The sequence below is a fragment of the Hippopotamus amphibius genome, chromosome 8 (assembly GCF_030028045.1).
Source record: "Hippopotamus amphibius kiboko isolate mHipAmp2 chromosome 8, mHipAmp2.hap2, whole genome shotgun sequence".
Lineage (NCBI taxonomy): Eukaryota > Metazoa > Chordata > Mammalia > Artiodactyla > Hippopotamidae > Hippopotamus > Hippopotamus amphibius.
This window is the reverse complement of record NC_080193.1, coordinates 5,496,140-5,520,374: the sequence shown is the minus strand read 5'-3', so window position 1 is coordinate 5,520,374 and position 24,235 is coordinate 5,496,140. Positions and strand designations below refer to the sequence as shown.

Genomic DNA, 24,235 nt, shown 5'->3' with positions numbered 1-24,235 from the left:
AAACATACATTTTATATATGTATACATTTTTGATTGAGACAATGAATGAATAAATGCAAAAAAGTACTCAGGATTTTCCTTGGCAATTTAAAGATACAATAAGAAAAAAACCAAAATACAAACCAATGCAGACAATATGATCTCAATTATGTTAAGATGGTTGCACTTAAGAAATTAATGAAAGGAACAAGAGCTAAATATTAACTATGCTAAATTATCTTTGGATTATAAGATTATAAGTTATTTTCTTAAAATTTTCTCTTATCCAAATGTTATTTAGGCAGTAAGCACATATAAGTTTTAAATTTTTAAAAAATAAACTTTTTAAAAATAAATGTTCATGTACCAATGAATCTTTTTAGATTGGCTAAATTTGGTAACTATAACTTTGCAACTACCATGGAATTTCAAAGACAAACAGCTTTTGGAGATAACCAAAAAGAAAAAAAAAAAAAGAAGAAGAAGAAATTCGCTGTGAATTGTATCTGGGCAATTTAAGACCTGTCTTTGACGTTGATTTTTCCAAATCACTAAGTTTTCTATGACTTTATAGCAGTGACCTTAAAACAAAAGGGAGTGAATGAGTCAAGTGTTATTCATTTTTAAAAGAGGAAAATTATAAACTGCATTAGAATCCCAAGGATAGAAACTTAAGACAGCAGTATCAAGAGACATAGTTTGCAATTTAAAGCAGTCTAGCCCTAAGTGAAATTACAGCAAAAAGTATAATTTCTTTCCCCATGTCTTACCTTTAAGACTCAGTCCAGTCCCTCCATTCAAATGTGGACAGGTCTAATACGTAACACATCAACATGTACAAAAGTAATAGATTCCTCACAGAGGTATTTGCACTAAAAAAGAACAGACTTCACAGAGAGGAGGAAGAAGACAAAGCTAATCTCTCACACAGGCAACCAGATGTTTTCCTCTGCTTATAGGGATATCATATCCTAGATTTCCAGGACAATTTTAAATATCCTATAAGTTGCAAATATCAGTGCCCAAGTTATATCCCTCAACTACTTCATATCAGAAGTGACCAATAATGTACTCTGGTTAAGGTTTTTGTTTTTGTTTTTTATTTTTAATTATGATCATATTGCTTGAAAGTGAATGGACTAAGGAATACTTACCAAACAACCAGGATTTTCCTAAACAGCCCTGATTTTTAATTATTTCATCCACATCATCAAACTAATGTGGAAGACATTGACAATGTATAAGACTGATTTCATTTTGGAAAATAAATACAGTCATCATGACTGTACTTAAAGGTAGTACTAGCCATAAGTTATAGAAACAAATTCTACATTTGAAAATTCAGGGGTACAACATAAAAATAGCAGTAACAGCCTTTAAAAGTAAAATCATTAGGTTCCTACAAAGCCTAAAAGTGAAAAAGACACAATTCTACTAATTACAGCATTCCCTGCTTTTTAGGGTAATTTGGTTCAATGCCAAAATAGATAAGAATCAAATTAAAAAAAGAAAGAGTCTGCATTCTATTACCTCCATATACAGTAATACAAAGTAACATTTTTCCAAAACATGTTCCAAGGAACCCCTAGGTCCTCAGGAGACTGGGATGAACAAAGTTAAATTTCTTTTTTAATGGAAGACCTCTAAGAGCTTTTATTTTGTACACTGTGAATCTGAGAGAGGAGATTATGAGATGAAAGTACCTTTTTGGTGGAGTGCCTAGGTGGACCAGAAAATGCTTGAAACACTGATGTAAAACTATTAAATAAGGTCTATGAGAGCAAAGAAAAACACCATGGAAAAGTCAGTGCTAGTGCAGAAAGATTGTAAACACTAGAGGAGAACTCAAACACCATCATCATTACCAACTGCCCACAAATTTAACAGAAAAGGCACTCTAGTAAGTGTCCACAGGAGCATCTAATTTGTCAAAATATGCCTGTATCTACTCAGCTCATTACAATGTGGTCCTTAGGAAGCTAAGAAATAGCCATTTTTGTGTAGTTTTTTAAAAGGGATATAATTTGCCTAGTCCTTCTCTATCTTATCTGCAACTGATAAACTTGGCAATATAGAGAGATAAAAAAAGACTGGTCTGTATTTATCAGATTATATATATAGTACTTGGAATAAAGCAGCCATATTAAATTCACAGACTACTAGGGTGAATATATAATACTACTTAAGGAGACAAAGAAAAATAAAATTTTGAAATGCAACCAGTAATAAATAAATAAATAAAAAGATATCACAAACAAAACTAGACCAACACACATCATAGTCAAACCACTAAAAATCAATAACAAAGAGAAAATGTTAAAGCAAACAGGAGAAAAAAAGACACATTACCTTCAAAGAGGCTACAAACCGTGAACTCAACAGAAATGATGGAAGCTGAATTAGAAGCTAGCCTAAAATTCTACACCCAGAGAAAATACTATTCAAAAATGAAGTGGAAACAGGAATGATCATACATTACTGGTGGAATTTTAAATGGTTCAGCCATTGTGGAAAACAGTTTGGCAGGTCTTCAGAGTTGAACATAAAGTTACCATATGACCCAGAAATTACACTCCTGCGTATCTACTCAAATGAACTGAAAATGTATAACCACACAACATGTACACAAATGTTCATAGCAGAATTATTTATAATAGCCAAAAAGTATAATAACACAAATATCCATCAACTGATGAGTGAATCAACAAAATGTGGCACAGCCACACAATGGAACCAAAAAAAAGGAACAAAACACTAATACACATGAGAATATGGATGAACCTTTAAAACACTACGTTAAGTGAAAGAAGCTAGAAACAATTGGCCCCATACCGTATGATTCCATTTATATTAAATGTCCATAGTACGCAAATCCATGGAGACAGAAAGCAAATTAGTGGTTGCCAAGGGCCAGAGATAGGGGGAAATAGATTAGATAGTGGTGATGGCTGTGAATATACTAAAATCTACTAACTTGTACAATTTTAAACAGTGAAGTTAATGGTGTGTTAATTTTTAAATGTAAAATAAATATTTTTTCAAACACAAACTGATGCAATTCATCAACATCAGGCCCACACCAAAAGCAATACTAAAAGAAATACTGAAGGAAAACAATTTTAGACAGAAACATGGAAACGTAGAAAGGAATGAATAATATTGGTAAAGGCAAACATATGAATAAATATAAGTGAACATCAGCTATACAAAACAGTAACTGTCATGTGAAGTTTAATATATATATAACAAAATATATCTACAGATAAAAGATATATGTAGTTGTAGATATAGGAAATAAGTGGGGCTAAAGTTCTCTAAGATAAAAATTAATTAAAAAATTAAAGTAAAAAATAAAAAAGTTCTCTCAGAAAGTGTTTCTCAAATCTTAATGTACATAAAAATCAACCGAAAGATCTTCTTAAACTGCAGATTCTGATTCACTAGGTTTATAATGAGGCCTGAAATTTTGCCTAACAAGCTCCTGATGATACTGGCACTGCTGGCCTATAAGCAACACTTTGAGTTTCAAGGTTCTAGCAGAATCAGGTAAGTTATGAAATTTGTAATTCTATAACCATAATTGATAGGCATTTTATGAGAGGTGAACCAGTGAATAAAAACCACTAAATGACCTTATTCCTGTTAAAATACCCATTCTTGTAAAGGTAAAATCATGACTCCCATACAAATATAAGATGACACACATCAAAGATTTTATTTAACTCATTAACTAATGAGTAAGCCAGTAAATATTACAACCATTTCAGAGATGAATTAAACATACAGGCAATCAGAAATGTCAAAATGAATTTCTAAACAGATGCTGATTAAATCAAATTTATATTTTTACGGCAAGATAAGTTTAAACATAAAATTTTTCTCTGCTCCTCTCTGCCTCCTCCCTCCCCTTTAGTGAGGATTGCGCATCTACACTATCCAGACCTTCTTAGAAGATAACCTTCCTTCTTAATCTTATAAGGGGTCTCAATGACCCATGACCCACTACTCACTTTGAGTCTGTTTATTTGTAGCACCCCTTTCTTCTAATTCATGGTAGGCTCCTTTTGATCATATTTATTTCAATAAAAAATAGTTATCTTTCCCTGATTTTAGCATACTTCACTTTGGGAGTGTCATGGGTGACCCAAGACACACGACTTACTTTGTAAGTGCAGATCTGGATTGTGTAAACTGTCAACACATTTGACATATAACCCTTTGTCTCAAAAACTTATATAACTGTGCTTTGACCTCCAACACGCAAAATAGTCCTCAGAGTTGCTTTGTGAAAGACTGTCTCCCATGTTATAATCCTCAGGTTGGCTCCAATAAAAATTTTCCATTTCTTTCTAAGACTACCGATTATTTCGTGGACAATGCAAACTGACCTTCAAGGAGGAGGAAAGTGAAATCAATCATCCCTCCACCTGGAGAGAATAATCTGCATATCTAGGCACAAAAATACTTTGCATTGCTATTAGTTATCTACAATGTACAGGGCTAGAGAGTAGTTCAAAGACAACGAAAGGTGCAAAAAGACAATGAAAGGTGCAAATTTCACAGGATCAGACAACCCACAAGGGCACACTCCGTTCCTAACAACGTAGTTTTCCACTGAAGATAACCAGTAATCTTTTTCCAAGTCCATTTCAAGTCTTTCACAATTTTTCCTGACAGTCCCAAAGTACAGTACACTAGAATCAGAGAAAAGGAACTATGTAAATATGATCAAAAGAAGCCTGCCATGAAATAGTTAGAAGGAAGAGGTGTTACAAATAAACATACTCAATCCAGCAGGAATCTAGAAATGTATAATTAATAAAAATATAATTCTCCATGTACTCAGCATCATTCAAAGGAGAGTGAAACCTAGGTCAAAGGACACAAGCACAGGATTCTGAACTTTACAGTCAACAATATTCACAAAACCTACACTTTAATACAGTGTAAGAGCTGGGATTGGCAGGAGTGATCCTTGATCACCTGACAAGTGTTCTCTGAGGTATAAACAGGATTGTAGTCTAACCCTTTCTCTCACCTCCTTCTTTTTAAAGTTAATTCTTAGAATTTGAAAGAACTTTTAGAAGATCTAAATCAGAGCTTAGGAAACTTCAGCATGTGAGTTAAAGCAACCTGCTACCTGTTTTTGGAAATAAAATTTTATTCGACCATAGCCACACCCAATTGTTTATATGTTGTCTATGGCTGCTTTTGTACTACAATGGCAGTTTAGTAGTTGCAACAGAGACTGTACAGCCTATAAAGCCTAAAATATGTACTACCTAGCCCTGTATAGAAAAAGTTTGCCAACCTCTGATCTAAATCAATCACTGACAATACTTTCTTGACCCCCTTTTTCAGATCTCTTAACTGTATACTTTCAGACAACTAATTGAGAAAATACAAAGAAATAGCAAAGGCTACTCTTACTGCCTTTAAATACATATATATTTTATGAATCAAAACAGTATCTATACATATTTGAAAAAAAACCAGAGGCATGGATGTAAACAAGTTATTTTATTTACTCAGTCTACAGATAATTCTTGGTATACATGTGAATTGAAACATGACCTTCCTTGGAATCCACATAACAGCAGGAAGCAGTGATCTGGTAGAAGTTTCCTTGCTGCAGAGAATAAAAGTTTATGCTGGTTAACCAATTCTGCTATCTGTTATAAGAAATAATGTCTTGATAGCAACTATTCTATTGTTTTTGCCAAACATCTTTCAAAATGTGATAGGCTTATACGAGCATACTTTGGTAACATTGCCAGTTCAGTTTCAGACCCCTGCAATAAATCAAATATCACAAGAAAGCGAGTCACATGAATTTTTCAGTTTCCCAGTGCATTTAAAAATCATGTTTACACTAAGCTGCAGTCTGTTAAGTGTGCAATAGGATTATGTTTAAAAAAAGTATACATACCTTAATTTAAAAATACGTTATTGTGGGACTCCTCTGGTGACACAGTGGTTAACAATCTACCTGCCAATGCAGGGGACACAGGTTTGATCCCTGGTCTGGGACGATCCCACATGCTGTGGAGCAACTAAGCCCATGCACCACAACTACTGAGCCCACATGCCACAACTACTGAAGCCCACACACCTGGAGCCTGTGCTCCACAACACGAAAAGCCACTGTAATGAGAAGCCCACGCACGGCAACAAAGAGTAGCCCCTGTTCGCCACAACTAGAGAAATCCCACATGTAGCAACAAACCCCCACAACACAGTCAATAAATAAATAAATTTATATTTTTTTAAATATGTTTTCGGGTCCTCCACCTTCCAAGGCTCCTCCAGGCCGTTGGTCCTAGAAGTACAGGAGAGAAGCGGTAGAGGGAAAAGGAGAGAGGCCGAAGCGGGGAGGGACCATCTGGGATCAGAGGATCAGGGGAACAACAGAAGGCATTTCCGCTGCCCACTGGCCCGAGAAGACTGCTGGGGTCCCAGGCCTGGTCTCCAACTCTCCAGGGTCCCTTCCCAGATGCACTGGTCCTGGGGACATTGCAGCATGGCAGGGGACGAGGAAGAGAGGCAGACCAGTGCTGGAACGTTCCAGGAGCAGAGGACCAGGGGAGGTGCAGAGGACCTTTCCCTGCCCACTTGGACCCAGCAGGCCTTCTGGGCTCCCGAGTCTGGTCCCTCGTCTCTCCGGCTAAGTGGCTCATACAGGTGTGGGAGTGAGGGAGGAGAGGAGAAGAGGAAGAGAGGCAGACAGCAGTGGGGGGTATACCTTGCAGGACCGGAGGATCAGGGAGACACTGCGGGAAATCTCCCTACCCACTTGGCACCGGGAGGCCTGTTGCACCCCCAGGCCTGGTCTTTGGTCCTGCAGGGGCCCCTCTAGGTCTCACTGGTCATAGGGGTGTAGAAGGAAAACAGGAGAGAAGAGCAAAGGCAGGTAGGGGAGGGGCCTTCTGGGATTGGAGAATCAAGGGAGGCAGAGAAGGTATTTCCCCTGCCCACTAGCCCTGGGAAGCCTACTAGGCTCACGGACCTGGTCTTTCACACTCCAGGGCCCCTTCCAGCAGCTTGGGACCTAGGAGAGTGGGGGGTGGGGGAGAGGAAGAGAGGCAGACAGGGACCCTACGAGACTGGGAGATCTGGGGAAGTGCCACAGGCATTATCCTAGCCCAGTTGGCCCTGGGAAGCCTGTTGGGCATCAGAGTCTGGTCTCCTGCCTTCCAGTGCCCCCTCCAGCTGTGAGAGTCCTAGGGGAATAGAAGAGAGGTGGTGAGGAAGAAGAGAACCCAAGGGGGAGCAACCCGCTAACATTGGAGGACTAGGGGAGGTGCCTAGCATTTCTCCCACCAACTCGGGCCAGGGGAGCCCACTGGGTACCTCGACCTGGTCCTTTGCCGCCAGGACCAGAGGCATTCCTGGGCCCCTCTGCCTCATTGGGCCTAAGCCCCATTCCCCACCACCCCAGGGCCTTTTCTAAGCATAGGCCCTGACCAATGCCTAACCTCCACCCCCACCCCCCCACATGCCTTGTCTAAGCCCCGCCTCCACAGCCAAGGCCTTTTCTGGCTTTTTTTTCTTTTTTCTTCCCACCTCCTCACTTCGGCTATTGCAGTGGTTTTACCTTCCAGTTGTTGCTCCTTCTTTTTTTTTTTTTTTTTTTTTTTTTTTCATTTTCCTGCTCCACATGGCTTGTGGCATCTTGATTCACAAACCCAGGGTCAGACCTGAGCTCCTGAGATAGGAGCTCTGAGTCCAGAACATTGGACTAACAGGGAAACCCAGATCCCAGGGAATATTCATCAGAGTGAGGTCTCCCAGAGGTTCTCACCTCAACACCAAGACCCAGCTATACTCAACAGCCTACAAACTCCAGTGCTTGAAACCTCAGGCCAAACACCCAGTGGGACAGGAACACAATCCCACCCATCCAAAGTGGGTGAATATGAGACAACAAAATATGTTTTATTTTGAAAGAACAAGATGAAGGAACGAGGTAAAAATACATAAGATCAAATAAATGAAGAGGAAATAGGAAAATTTCCTGAAAAAGAATTCAGAGTAATGATAGTAAAGATGATCCAAAATCTCTATAACTAATAGAGAAAATATAAGAAACAGTTAATAAGGACTCAGAAGAACTAAAGAGCAAACAAAAAGAAAGAGATAACAAAATAACTGAAATTAAAAATACTATAGATGCTATAAACAGCAGAATAACTGAGGCAGAAGAACGAATAAGTGAGTTGGAAGATAGAATGGGGGAAATAACTCCCACAGAGCAGGAAAAAGAAAAAAAAAATAAAAAGAATGGAAGAAACCTTAGTGACAACATTAAGCACACCAACATTCAAATCATAGGCATCCCAGAAGAAGAAAAAAAGAACACGTCTGAGAAAATATTTGAAGAGGTTATAGTGGAAAACTTCCCCAACATGGGAAAGGAAATAATGAACCAAGTCCAAGAAGCACAGAGTCTCATACAGAATAAACCCAAGGAGAAATACACCAAGGCACATATTAATCAAACTAACGACAATTAAACACAAAGAAAAAATATTAAAAGCAGCAAGAGAAAAGCAACAAATAACATATAAGGGAAAACCTATAAGGATAACAGCTGACCTTTCTACAGAAACTCTGCAGGCCAGAAGGGAATGGCAGGATATACTGAAAGTCCTGAAAGAGAGAAACCTACAGCCAAGAATACTCTACCCAGCAAGAATCTCATTCAGATTTGAGGGAGAAATCAAAAGCTTTCCAGACAAGCAAAAGTTAAAAGAATTCAGCACCACCAAACCAGCCTTACAACAATTGCTAAAGGAACTTTTCTAAGCAGGAAACACAAGAGGAGGAAAAGACCTACAAAAACAAACCCAAAACAATTAAGAAAATGGTAACAGGAACATACATGTCAATAATCACCTTAAATGTAAATGGATTAAATGCTCCAACCAAAAGACACAGACTGGTTGAATGCATACAAAAGCAAGACCCTTACATATGCCGTCTACAAGAAACCCACTTCAGACCAAGGGACACATATAGGCTGAAAGTAAGGGGATGGAAAAAGATATTCCATGCAAATGGAAGTCAAAAGAAAGCTGGAGTAGCAATACTCATATAAGACAAATTGGACTTTAAAGGAAAGACTATTACAAGAGACAAGGAAGGACACTACATAATGATCAAGGGATCCATCCAAGAACAAGATACAACAATTGTAAATATCCACGCACGCAACATAGGAGCACCTCAATACATAAGGAAAATGCTAACAGCCATAAAAGGGGAAATCAACAGTAACACAATAATAGTAGGAGACTTTAACACCCCACTTACATCAATGGATAGATCATCCAAACAGAAAATAAATAAGGACACTCAAGCTTTAAATGACATATTAGACCATCTCAACTTAATTGATATTTATAGGACATTCCATCCAAAAACTACCAAATGCACTTTCTTCTCAGGTGCACATGGAACACTCTCCAGGACAGATCACATCTTGGGTCACAAATCAAGCCTCAGTAAATTCAAGAAAACTGAAATCATATCAAGCATTTTCTCTGACCACAATGCCATGAGACTAGATATCAGCTACCTGAAAAAAACTGTAAAAAATACAAACACATGGAGACTAAACAAAACACTATCAAACAACCAAGAAATCACTGAAGAAATCAAAGAAAAAATCAAAAAATACCTAGAAACAAATGACAATGAAAATACAACAACCCAAAACCTATGGGATGCAGCAAAAGCAGTTCTAAGAGGAAAGTTTATAGCAATACAGTCCCCACCTCAAGAAACAAGAAAAATATCAAATAAACAACCTAACCTCACACCTAAAACAACTAGAGAAAGAAGAACAAAAAAACCCCAAAGTGAGCAGAAGGAAAGAAATCATAAAGATCAGAGCAGAAATAAATGAAAAAGAAATAAAGGAAACAATAGCAAAGATCAATGAAATTAAAAGCTGCTTCTTTCAGAGGATAAACAAAATGGATAAACCATTAGCCAGACTTATCAGGAAAAACAAGGAGAAGATGCAAATCAACAGAATTAGAAATGAAAAAGGAGAAGTAACAACGGACACCACAGAAATACAAAAGATCATGAGAGACTACTACAAACAACTATATGCCAACAAACTGGATAACCTGGAAGAAACGGATAAATTCTTAGAAAAGTACAATCCTCCAAGACTGAACCAGGAAGAAATAGAACATATGAACAGACCAATCACAAGTACGTAAATGGAGACTGTGATTAAAAATCTCCCAACAAACAAAAAGCCCAGGGCCAGATGGATTCACAGGTGAATTCTATCAAACATTTAGAGAAGAGCTAACACCTATCCTTCTCAAACTCTTCCAAAATATAGCAGAAGGAGGAATACGCCCAAACTCATTCTATGAGGCCACTATCACCCTGATACCAAAACCAGGCAATGATGTCACAAAAAAAGAAAATGACAGGCCAATATCCCTGATGAATATAGATGCAAAACTCCTCAACAAAATACGAGCTGGCAGAATCCAACAGCACATTAAAAAGATCATACACCATCATCAAGTGGGCTTTACCCCTGGAATGCAAGGATTCTTCAATATATGCAAATCAATCAATGTGATACATCATATAACAAATTGAAGGATAAAAACTATGAACATCTCAAGAGATGCAGAAAAAGCTTTTCACAAAATTCAACATCCATTTACGATAAAAACTCTCCAGAAAATGGGCATAGAAGGAAATTACCTCAACATAATAAAAGCCATATATGACAAACCAACAGCCAACATCGTTCTAAATGGTGACAAACTGAAAGCATCCCCTCTAAGAACGGGAACAAGACAAGGGTGCCCACTCTCACCATTATGATTCAACATAGTTTTGGAAGTTTTAGCCACAGCAATCAGAGAAGAAAATGAAATAAAAGGAATCCAAATTGGAAAAGAAGAAGTAAAACTGTCACTCTTTGCAGATGACATGATATTATACATAGAAAACCCTAAAGATGCTACCAGAAAACTGCTAGCACTGATCGATGAATTTAGTAAAGTAGCAGGATACAAAATTAATGCACAGACGTCTCTTGCATTCCTATACACTAGCAACAAAAGAGCAGAAAGAGAAATTAAGGAAACTCTCCCATTTACCATTGCAACAAAAAGAATAAAATACCTAGGAATAAACCTGCCTAAGGAGGCAAAAGACCTGTATGCAGAAAACTATAAGACACTGATGAAAGAAGTCAAAGACAATACAAACAGATGGAGGGACATACCATGTTCTTGGATTGGAAGAATCAATATTGTGAAAATGACTGTCCTACCCAAAGCAATTTACAGATTCAATGCAATTCCTATCAAATTATCAATGACAATTTTCACAGAACTAGAACAAGAAATCTTATGATTTGTATGAAAACACAAAAGACCCCGAATAGCCAAAGCAATCTTGAGAAGGAAAGATGGAGTTGGTGGAATTAGGCTTCCTGACTTCAAACTATACTACAAGGCCACAGTGATCAACACAGTATGGTACTGGTACAAAAACAGAAAGGAAGATCAATGGAAAAGAATAGAGAACCCACAGGTAAACCCACACACATATGGGCAGCTTATCTTTGACAAAGGAGGCAAGAATATACAATGGAAAAAAGACTGCCTCTTCAATAAGTGGTGCTGGGAAAATTGGACAGCTACGTGTAAAAGAATGAAATTAGAACAATTCCTAACACCATACACAAAAATAAACTCAAAATGAATTAAAGACCTAAATGCAAGGCCAGACACTATAAAACTCCTAGAGGAAAACATAGGCAGAACACTCTGTGACATACATCAAAGCAAGATCCTTTTTGACCCACTTCCTAGAATTGTGGAAATAAAATCAAGAATAAACAAATGGGACTTAATGAAACTTAAAAGCTTTTGCACAGTGAAAGAAACCATAAACAAGACAAGAAGACAACCCTCAGAATGGGAGAAAATACTTGTCAACAAAGCACCGGACAAAGGATTAATCTCCAAAATATACAAGCAGCTCATGCAGCTTAATACCAAAAAAGCAAATAACCCAATCCACAAGTGGGCAGAAGATCTAAATAGAGATTTCTCCAAAGAAGACATGCAGATGGCTAACAAACACATGAAAAGATGCTCAGCATCAGTAATCATTAGAGAAATGCAAGTCAAAGCCACAATGAGGTATCACCTCACTCCTGTCAGAATGGCCATCATCAAAAAATCTAGAAACAATACATGTTGGAGAGGGTGTGGAGAAAAGGGAACTCTCCTGCACTGTTGGTGGGAATGTAAGCTGGAACAGCCACTATGGAAAACAGTTTGGAGGTTCCTTAAGAAACTAAAAATGGAACTACCATGTGACCTAGTAATCCCACTACTGGGCATATACCCAGAGAAAACCATAATCCCAAAAGAAACATGTACCATAATGTTCATTGCAGCACTATTTACAATAGCCAGGACATGGAAGCAACCTAAATGCCCATCAACAGATGAATGGATAAAGAAGGTATGGCCCATATACAGAATGGAATATTACTCAGCCATAAAAAAGGAATGAAATTGAACTATATGTAATGAGATGGATAGACCTAGAGACTGTCATACAGAGTGAAGTAAGCCAGAAAGAGAAAAACAAATACCGTCTGCTAACTCATATACATGGAATCTAAAAAAATGGTACTGATGAACCCAGTGACAGGGCAAGAATAAAGATGCAGATGTAGAGAATGGACTTGAGGACACAGGGCTGGCAGGGGCGGCATAGGGAAAGCTGGGACGAAGTCAGAGAGTAGCATAGACATAGATACACTACCAAATGTAAAATAGATAGCTAGTTGGAAGTTGCTGTATAACACAGGGAGGTCAACTCGATAATGGGTGACGCTTTAGAGGGCCAGGACAGGGAGGGTGGGGGGGAGTTGCGGGAGGGAGGGGATATGCGGATATGTGTATAAATACAGCTGATTCACTGTGGTGTACCTCAAAAGCTGGTACAAGAGTGTAAAGCAATTTTATTCCAATAAAGAGCTTAAAAATAATAATAATAAAAATATATATATTATTGCTAAAAATGGTAACCACTGTCTGAGTCTTCAGTGAGTGGTAATCTTTTTGCTGGTGGAGGGTCTGGCCTCAGAGTTGATGGCTGCTGACTGATCAGGGTGGTGGTTGCTGAAGGCTGGGGTGGCTGTGGCAATTTCTGAAAATAAGACAACAGTGAAGTCTGCCTCATCGATTGACTCTTCCTTTCATGAACGATTTCTCTGTAGCACATAGTGCTGTTTCACAGCATTTTACCCACAGTAGAACTGTCAAAATTGGAGTCAATCCTCCCAAACCCCGCCACTGCTTTATCAACTAAGTTTATGTAATATTCTAAATCCTTTATCTTCAATTTCAACAATCTTACAGCTTCTTCACCAGGAGTAGATTCCATCTCAAGAAACCACTTCCTTCACTCATTTATAAGAAGCATTCCTCATATGTTAAAGTTTTATCATGAGATTGCAACAATCCAGTCACACCTTCAGGGTCCACTTCTAATTCTAGTTCTCCTGCTGTTTCCACAACATCTGCAGTTACTTTCCCCATGGAAGTCTTGAACCCCTGTAAAGTCGTCCATAAGGGTTGGAAGCAACTTCTTCCAAACTTCTTTTAATGTTGATATTTTGACCTCTTCCCATGAATCATGAATGTTCTTAATGGCATCCAGAATGGTGAATCCTTTCCAGATGTTTTCAATTCACTTTGCCCACATCAATCATTAGAATCACCATCTATGGTGACTATAGCCTTACGAAATGTATTTCTTAGATAATAAGACCTGAAAGTCGAAATTACTCCTTGATCCATGGGCTGCAAAATGAGGTTGTGTTAGCAGGCATGAAAACAACACTAATCTCATTGTACATCTCTAACAGAGTTCTTGGGTGAAGAGGTGCGTTGTCAATGAGCAGTAATATTTTGAAAGGAAACATTTTTTCTTAGCAGTAGGTCTCAACAGTGGGCTTAAAATATTCAGTAAACTGTGTTGTCAACGGATGTGCTGTCATCCAGGCAGAGTCAATTTAGCATAATTCCCAAGAGCCCTAGGATTTCTTGAATAGTAAATATCATTGGCTTCAACTTAAAGTCACTAGCTGATTAGCCTCTAATAAGAGTCAGCCGGTCCTTTGAAGCTTTAAAGTCAGGCACTGACTTCTCTCTAGTTATGAAGTCCTAGATGGCATCTTCTCCCAATAGAAGGCTATTTCATCTACGTTGAAAATCTGTTGTTTAGTGTAGCCACATTTATTAATTATCTTAGCTAGATCTTCTGGATAACTTGCTGAAGCTTCTACATCAGCACTGCTGCTTCACCTTGCACTTTTATGTTATGGAGATGGCTTTTTTCCTTAAACCTCATGAACCAACCTCTACTAGCTTCACACTTTTCTTCTGCAGCTTCCTCACCTCTGTTAGCCTTCACAGAAGTAAAGAGAGTTAGGTCCTTGCTCTGGATTAGGCTTTGGCATAAGGGAATGTTGTGGTTGGTTGGATCGTCTACCCAGACTGTTCAAACTTTCTCCATATCAGTAATAAGGCTGTTTCGCTTTGTGTGTATTCACTGGAGTAGCACTTTTAATATCCTTCAAGAACTTTTCCCTTTCATTCATAACTTAGGTAAGTGGCCAAGTTTTTAGTCTATCTCAGCTTTTGACATATCTTCCTCACTAAGCTTAATCATTTCTAGCTTTCAATTTAAAGTGAAAGATTTGCAACTCTTCCTTTCATTTGACCACTTGGAGGCAACTGTAGAGTATATTCATTGGCCTAATTTCAATACTGTGGTGTCTCACGAAATAGGGAGGCTCAAGGAGACAGAGAGAGATAGGAGAATGACCAATCAGTGGAGCAGTCAGGACACACACAACACTTACCAATCAAGTTTGACATCTTATGTGGGCGCAATTCGTGGTGTTCCAAAACAACCACAATACTAACATCAAAGATCACTGAACACAGATCACCATAATAAATATAATAATAATGAAAATTTTTGACATATTGTGATAATTACCAAAATGTGACAAAGAGATACGAAGTGAGCAAATGCTGCTGGAAAAAAATGCCACCAATAAACTTGCTCAATGCAGAATCACCAGAAACCTTTAATTTAAAAAAAAAAAAGAAAATGTAATATCTGCAAAGTGCAATAAAGTGAAGCACAGTAAAATGAGGTACAAACTGCTCATACTTTAGCCAATGACAAAACTGCCAATATTTATATTAAGAGTAGATATGCTTTAGATAGCTCATGATTTTGAAATGTATAAGCAACATGGCTGTCTTACTTCTAGTAGAAATAAAATTCAAAATGGCCCCCACGTTCAGGAATTATTGGATGCAATACTTTTACCTGCCACTTTAGCTATTATTAAGATTCCTGGGCATTCTGAACTTTACTCTCTGAAATTTAATGGAAATCACCTTGCTGACATTTCCACAAGGAATGCTGCCCTTATAGGAACCAAAAATAGCCAAACCTCTGTCATGGTCAAAAGGGATATTTCTCCAAATGACAACTTAGAAAAACTGGCTAGAGAAGCCCAACAATTGGCCTCAGAAAAAGAAAAACAAGATTGGAAACAACAATTGTTGATAAAAAGAGAAAGATCTGGTTTGGACCAAGTAACAACCAAGTCCTATTCCCAGTCCTCACCACTGTACATGCAGTAAACCACTGGTCTACTGACAAAATGATAGCCTTCATGAATCAATACTGGTGAGAAAACATTAACAAGGCCACAAAAAATGTCTATCTCACTTGCCCCATTTATCTGAAGTACAACCCAGGGAAGCCTGTTTGTACTTCTCTCACACATTTTAAATTGCCTAATGGACCATCTGAGGTCTGGCAAATGGATTTCATATAACTTCCTCTGTCTCATGGATATATATATGTTTTAGTCATGGTCTGTAGGTTATCACACTGGACTGAAGGCTCCCCTTGCAGAAAGGCTACTGCCTCCTTTGCGGCTAAAAAGTCCTTTTGGAAAAAAATTATCCCTACCTAGGGAACACCTCTGAACTTCATAGTGATTCAGATACCCATTTAATGGCCAGGTACTTCAACAAGTCTGTGCCAGTTTTATAATACTTTCACTGTGCTTACCATCCTCAACCCTCTGCTTTAGTCAAATACACTAAGGGCATTATTAAGACTCAACTGGAAAAATCTGTAGAAGCTCTCCAAATACCTTGGCCAAAAGCATTGCCACTGGTCCTTTTAAATTTTAGGTCCACCCCTTTTGGAATTCATAAACTCTCACCCTTTGAGATAGTCACAGGATGCCTAAGGCATTTGGCTCCTGGTTCTTTTGATGCACAACTGATAAAAGGAGAGATACTTCAATATTGCAAAGGTCTAACTGCTTCTATTAAAAATAACCATGCTTTGGTAGAGCAATCTTTTCATAGTGCACTTTCAGGAGACAAAGTACTTAAGGATCACACCTTGAGATCTGAAGATCTCATCTACTGGAAAAGACACATCCAGTAGAGCTCTCTTCAACCTCACTGGAAAGGCCCCTATCAGGTACTGCTAATCAATCCTTGTACCACCAAACTTCAAGGAACAGACTCCTAGATTCAAGTAACACACCTAAAGAAAGCACCAAACCCCAACTGGACCTGCACATCATCTGCTGACCTGAAAGTAAAGATTTCCTAGAACTGAAGCAGATGACATCTGATGAGACAGCTTTGCCAAGATATCCGGACCAGGCCTGTTGGAACTTTGCAATCAGACCTTTGATGATGACATAGCACTTCAAATGATCTCCAGTGTCTACGATCTTGATAACATGGATTTTGTTAACATGGATTTTACAATGGTGAGTCAAAAATTATCCACACTCTGGCTGTAGAATTTATTGTAATTAATTTTTAGAAAAGACAAATACATCATTTTTGACACAATCTCCTTGCATTACAATACACTTTGTCCATCTGTCAACAAGCTATCATATTCCTTCATTAAAAAATGTTTTAGGCTGAGCTGTGAGCCACGAATGTACCGCTGTCTTCACTTCATCAGAAGTGAATCTGCCTGCTTCTTGATGGCTAACACTTGTGCAACCATCCTCGAACTTCTCTAGCCATTCATACACACTTCTTCACAAGAAAACACTTTCTCCATACTGCGTGCAAAATCTTCAATAAATAACAACACCAGGTACACCCTCAGACCACAAAAAACGAATCACTGCAGGCTGCTCTTCTTTTGTGAAAATCACAAGTGTGGCATCCATTTTTGCTCTCACCACAGTTACAAATGAACTGATGTAACACGTTCACAGCTGCACAGCAGTGACTGGGGAGACAATAGCTGAACGAAAAGTGCTGATAAGACAGTGCGGCCAACAGAAGTTTTAATATAACCGGAGTGCGAATATTTTTTGTCTCACCATCATAGATAAAAAATACCTGAGAGTTCTCCCTCCTAGCCCTCCTTGTTACTCAAATATGATGTTATTAAGTTTCCAATATGTGCATCTTCCCTCCAACATGAGATACTACATCCAGGAAAGGTCCTTCCTGGCACTGAGGGACAAAAAGCCACTGAAACTAGAAAACCTGACTCTTGATAAAAGATGCTTTCAGAAAAAGATCTTGATCAAAGGAGGAAATGTTAAAAATTCATAAACAGAAACGTCAGTCAAATAGAGTTGGGAGACCAGAAAGGGAAGCTCCCACACCCTGTAATGAGAGCAGAGCCCAATAGGAAGAAGAAAGGCTCCGCTTCTTTCCTGGCAAGGACACAACCAATGAAAAGCCATGGACTCCTTTACTATAGTCCTCCTAACTTTCTCTCTAAAAAGCATTCTCCTTCCCTTGCTGTGCGTGCTCATCATGGTTGCCCATCCTAAACTGCAATTCTCTGCTGATCACAAATAAACCGGTCTTTGCTAGAGAAACATCTGGCAGTCAGTTTGTTTTAGGGCAACAATAGTATTAACAACAACAAAAACCAAAACAACAACAAAAACATATCTAGCATTTATTTAGCACTTACTAGGTGCCTGGAACTGTTTTAAATAGTATATATGTATCAATTCATTTAATCCTGACAACAACCCTGTGAAATAGGCAACGGTAGCATTCCCACTTTATGGATGGGACAATAAGGTACAGATCTCACGCTTTTGACCACTACATATGCTACAATGCCATTATACACAACTCTCTAAATTTAAGGCAGCCTCTGAAATGCAACACTTAAACATAACTTGCTTACGTGCTTTTTAAAGTTCATATCTGGATTTGCAGCTATACGGGAAATAATTTTCTCACATATGGAGTGATTTTTTAAGACTCTCTGTTGAGAATATCTGACCTGACAACACACACAGGACAAAATGGGTAGAAAATTAGGCAATGAAATAATCTTCTTCATTGCAAAATAAAACTACTACCTTCACTACTGTCCCATTCAGAAATAAAAAGTAAGGTAATTCATGGTAGGTATACACAATTTATAAATTATTGTTTCTATAGCTCAAAAATATCTTGGGATGAGAATATAAAATTTAAAAGAGTCCATTATCCTTAATAGTAAATACATGTCTTACATACAAACTTTGCATAAGTGGAAATCTAATAAAAGTAACTTTTACTTTCTGCAGCATTATTAAACATAATATGTGTTTTTAGTGTCATGACTTTTAAAAGCCAATGTTAAAATACTGCTGCATCTAAAGTCATTATGAACAGGACTTCCCTGGTGGCACAGTGGTTTTAAGGATCTGCCTGCCAATGCAAGGCACATGGGTTTGAGCTCTGGTCTGGTAGGATCCCACGTGCTACGGAGCAACAAGGCCCATGCGCCACAACTGAGCCTGTGCACCACAACTACTAAAGCCTATGCACCTAGAGCCCATGCTCCTCAACAAGAGAAGCCCACACACTACAACAAAGAGTAGCCCCAACTCACCACAACTAGAGAAAGCCCAAGCGCAGCAACGAAGACCGAATGCAGCCAAAAATCAATTTTTTAAAATGTTTAAAAAATGTCACTATGAACAAAAAGTGATAAAATACACAAGAAGAAACAAAAATTTTTTTTAAACGTTTGAGCCAAATTGATACAAATTCACTTTCACAACTCCCTCTGTAAAATCCATCAAAATGCTATGACAATGGTGGGGAACCAATTATATTTTGAAAAAATTTTAACTAGTAAATACGTGAACTAATTCTAACTCTTCCAACTTCTACTAGAAACAAATAGGTACTCTAAAGTAGAAGAGTAAATGTATTTCTCAGTAACTGCTAATTTGTTTACAACTTACCTCACAAAGGATAGAAATGTAAAATCCTTCTCTAAATAGCTTTGGATTCACAAATAGACATGACTTAAAACACAGCAGTGTAGGGAATTCCCTGACAGTCCAGTGGTTATGACTTAGCGCTTTCACTGGCAGGATCTGGGTTCAATCCCTGGTTGAGGAACTGAGATCCCACAAGCTGCACAGTGAGGCCAAAAAAAAAAAAAGGGCAGTGTAAAACTGTTTCTAGACATTCAACTATTTCAACTCTTTCCTTCAAGAATAAGGAATAAGCTCAAAAATTGATATTTATTAAGTAAATACCTACATTATACTCTCACAGGAAATTTGAATGAAGAATATGCAAATGAAGAATACATTTCTGGAAACCATTTTTTTTTAACAACCAAATACTTCTTTCAGGAAACTAAAATTATACATTTATTTCATAAACCTGACCTTGGGCTGAAATTCTGAATCAATAAATGACTTACAGTATTAATTATGCTTTGTTTTTAGTTAACAACTTTTAATTTGCGTTATAAAGACTGATTCCCTTCATCAATAAACAAGGAAGATACAAGCAATAATTTTATTTTATACTTTCTTTTATTTCAGACATGCATATGAAATTAGAATCATTACTATCTTAAAAATCATTATTTTTATACAGCCTCATTTGTTTAATACTTCTCTTCATTATCTGGTTTAATTCCCATTATTCATTCAAGAAACATTTATGTCAGATACTATATTAAGAATTAGTTTAATAACAGTTTTATAACTTTAAATACTTAAAAATAAACTGCTTAGATTGTAGTTACTTTTATCTTTTGATTGATAAAAAGTTGCAAGATAGTAAAATGAAAGAATAAACTTGTTATCAAGTACTCATTCCTTTGCTCTGTTGTCATTATAGAGATGCAAATTCCAGAACACTGTGCCAACATAAACCTGAAACCCCACAATAAAAACTAGATTTTAACAAAACATCCACAGGGGCTTCCTAAGTGGCGCAGTGGTTGGGAATACGCCTGCCAATGCAGGGGACACGGGTTCGATCCCTGCTCCAGGAAGATCCCACATGCCACGGAGCAACTAAGCCCATGAGCCACAGCTGTTGAGCCCATGTGCCGCAACTACTGAAGCCCACACGCCTAGAGCCCATGCTCCGCAACAGGAGAAGCCACGGTAATGGGGACCCCGTGCACCACAACAAAGAGTAGCCCCCACTTGCTGCAACTAGAGAAAGCCCGCGTGCAGCAACGACGACCCAACACAGACAATAAATATAAATAAAATAAAAATAAAATAAATTTAAAAAAAAATCCACAGGAATTCCTATATTGCTGTCCTGCAATAAGTCTAACATTCAGTTGCAAAAGATAGTTATAACTGATGACTATTTGCTTAATGATCATTCAAATCAAAGGTAGTCTAGTGCAATGGTTAAGAACATAGACTCCAGAGCCAAACTACTAAATCAGAATCCAGGGCATCTCAGCTTCCTAACTGTGGAGCTTGAGCAAGTTACTACTTAGTAACCTCACTGTGTCTCAGTTTCCTCATCTGTAAAACAGCGATAACAATAGTAACTACTTCCTAAGATAGTTTTGAGGATTAAATGAGTTAATTTATGTGAAGCACTCAGAACACTGCCTAATACACAATAAGCACAATATGTTAGTGACGATAATCTGAAACCAACAGACCTTATACTTAAGGAAGGAACACTGCCTACACAAAGTACTCTATAATTTACACAGTTCTTCCAAATATACCTAAAGAGAATTTTATTTTTTTATGAAATATATTTGGAATTTATGACCAATTTCCTGAATAATTTTTATAAATGATTTTCATAAATCTTTGTGGAGATTAAGCAGCAATGAATTTAACAAGAGCATTATTTGACAGTGGAGCAATGTTCAAAAATCCTGTTTCTACATAAGCTAAAACCATAAGGATCCAAGACAGCACTCTACACAAAAACATAACACACAAAACAAAAGTATTTGTGGAAGTGTTTTTAGTAACCTCTCAGGAAGCTGTGCAATCCCCTGTAAGATACTTTTCCAAGGACAAGGAAGTATACACAGGGCCAAATGTCCAATAAAGGTGCCTGAATTTCAAAATCATGTTAGTAGCATGCAGATTCCTGAGAGGGGAATGAGAATGACCAATGAATTCCAAAATAAAAGGTACTGTTTCAACCTAAGTGCTTGGCCTTATTAAATATATACTCTTCAGTACCAAACTGTACTAACAAAATTTCAGGAAACTAAGCTCTTAGTAAAGGGAGGTCACAGGGTAAGTCTCACGGAGTTAATGGCTTCCTCTGCCCTACAATTTGGCATAATAATCTCATAAGCACATGAAGACTAAGATGCTTGCATTAAAAATGCTGTCACTTATAGACCTGTGTTTTCTGATAAGATTTTCATTGTTTTTGCTCTTACATTTAGGTCTTCAATTTATTCTGAGTTAATTTTTGTGTATGGTGTGAGGTAGGGGTCCAAATTCATCCTTTTGCACATGGATATCCAGTTGTCTGTTGTCTAACAACATTCACTGAAAAGACCATTCTTTCCCCCACTGAATGGCCTTCACATCATTGTTGAGCAGCAGTTGACCATGATTGTGAGGATTTACTTCTGGACTCTCAATTCCACTGACCTATGTTATTCTTATGCTAATACCACACTGTCTTGATTACTGTTGCTTTACAGTAGATTTTGAAATTGGGAAGTGTGAGATCTCTAAGTTTGTTCTCTTTCAAGATTGCCTTGGCTATTCTGGGTACCCTGCATTCCCATATGGATTTTAGGATAAGCTTGTCAATTTCTGAAAAAAACACAGATGGGATTTTGATAGGAATTGCACTTAACCTGTACATCATTTGGGGGAGCACTGTTATATTAACACTGTTAAGTCTTCTGGTCCATGAATCAGGATGTCAAGATTAGACAGACTTATTATTTTAAAACTACATTCCTTAAACTGCCCAGTCCAACTGCTAAAATAAAATCACCAAGAAAAATACCTTCAGCCCCAAAGAACTGAATCCATTCCAGCTTTACTTGCTACAGAGTTCAATCACAAAAGAAAGAAGTCACACAGAGATCCCAATAATAATTTTTAGAATGTTGGTCCTTTAAATCTAATAATTACCCTCTTCTCTCCTCTCATCTCCACTTGCATCTACTTTCTGTTTATTTGGTTGACTCTTTTCCAATATGTCTTTTCTTTTAACCTATTCTTAATTTCTCCTCCTCATCTTCAAAAACTATTTTTTCTCATGTCTATAATCTAAAAATGAGCACCAATGGCTTTCTATATGCGTGATTTGGTAACATATAAGTATCAAGGTTTCTGATTTTCCTTTTATGATGACTGACAGAGGGAAATAATAATCATAGTGAGTTTCATCTTCAACAAAGTGATATTCCTTATGCAATTCTGGAAGTGCAGAGAATACTGATAAGAAAATTTTCCTGCCTTTTTCTGAACTAAGTCCACAGTAAGTTGAAACACTACTATGGCAAGTTTTGAACTTCTACTATGGCAAACTTAGCCAGTGATAGCATAGAAATGGCAAATATATAATCATGAAAAGGGAAACCATATACAATAAGATGCCTTCCCATATTTAACAGTCACATTTAAAATTTTTTTCACTCTTGCAAAACCACAACACAGAGTCAGGTTTGTTGTGTTACTTAGACCACCTGCTATTTCTTAGCAATCCGTTCTTTATCCACAACATAGTACCATATCCTCATAACAAATCATTATTTGTCAACTAGAATCTCAACAACTCACAATTCAGATTACTGCAATTTAACTTCACACTATTAATTATTAAATAATGCATGTTCTCCAGACGGAAATTTCCTCTCCGAGAGGTAATACAGCCATGAGATGAAAAGGGGTTTGGGGTAGTGATCACAGTAAAGGCAATGAGAGCCATATTATGACACCTGCTTCCCCCCTTTTACTGTTCTACTCTCTAGTTACAGTTACTGCTTTTTCAACCTCTAAATACGATTTTTGATCTCTAGTAAAACGGACTAGTCTCTGATCTCTAGTTAAAGAATGGAAAGATATTATCACTGCTTTCCATTTCTCAACAGCAAGAAAATATTAATGATAAAACAAGCCTTATATTGCAACATTAAGTAGACATTACCAATCTAGCCAAAAATATTTAACTTGGATCCACCACATCTTTTTATACAGCTTCTAGTCTACAGGAAATAAACAACAAGATAAATGATACCACATGGAAGCTACCAGACAAATCCAGAAGATAGCTGCAGGACAACTTGTTTGGTCTCCCCAGTGAGTCAGAGTCATGAAAAAAGGGACCATACTAGATTAAAAGAGACTTAAGTGACATTAATTAAGGCATGATCCTGGATTAGATACTGATTTTGATATAACAGCTTTAAAGAACATTTTCAGATAGGCAAAATTTTTAATATTGTCTGATAATTTAACAAGAGGAAAATTCACTTAAATGGAAAGTTGGGTGGGGGGGAGTCACTGTCTGAAAAAAAGGTTTCAAACCAGTATCTATATATGTTCACCATATAATCCAGCAATCCCACTCCTAAATACTTACAAAATATATATGTCTGTCTGTCTATCTTACAAAACACACAAAGACTTATATGTGAATGTTCATAGTAGTTCTATTCACAATCACTAAAAACCAAAAAAAAAAAAAATGTTCATCAACTAGTGACTGGATAGCAAATAGCAGGACACGTACATTGGAGCAGTACTCAGCCATAAAAAGGAAAAGTCTTCTATTACTTTTACTGACTGTGATGATGATTATACAACTATACATATTTGTCAGAACTCATAAAACTATACACTTAAAGTTGACAAATTTTATATAAATTATACCTAAAGATGATTTTGAATATA

At 37.4% G+C, this 24,235-nt stretch overlaps 1 protein-coding gene across 7 annotated transcripts in view; it reads right to left on the bottom strand.

Annotated features, from left to right (window-relative positions):
- Window positions 1-24,235, bottom strand: part of TTC28 (tetratricopeptide repeat domain 28) — a 586,106-nt gene that overhangs the window by 556,599 nt on the left and 5,272 nt on the right. The window lies entirely within an intron of this gene.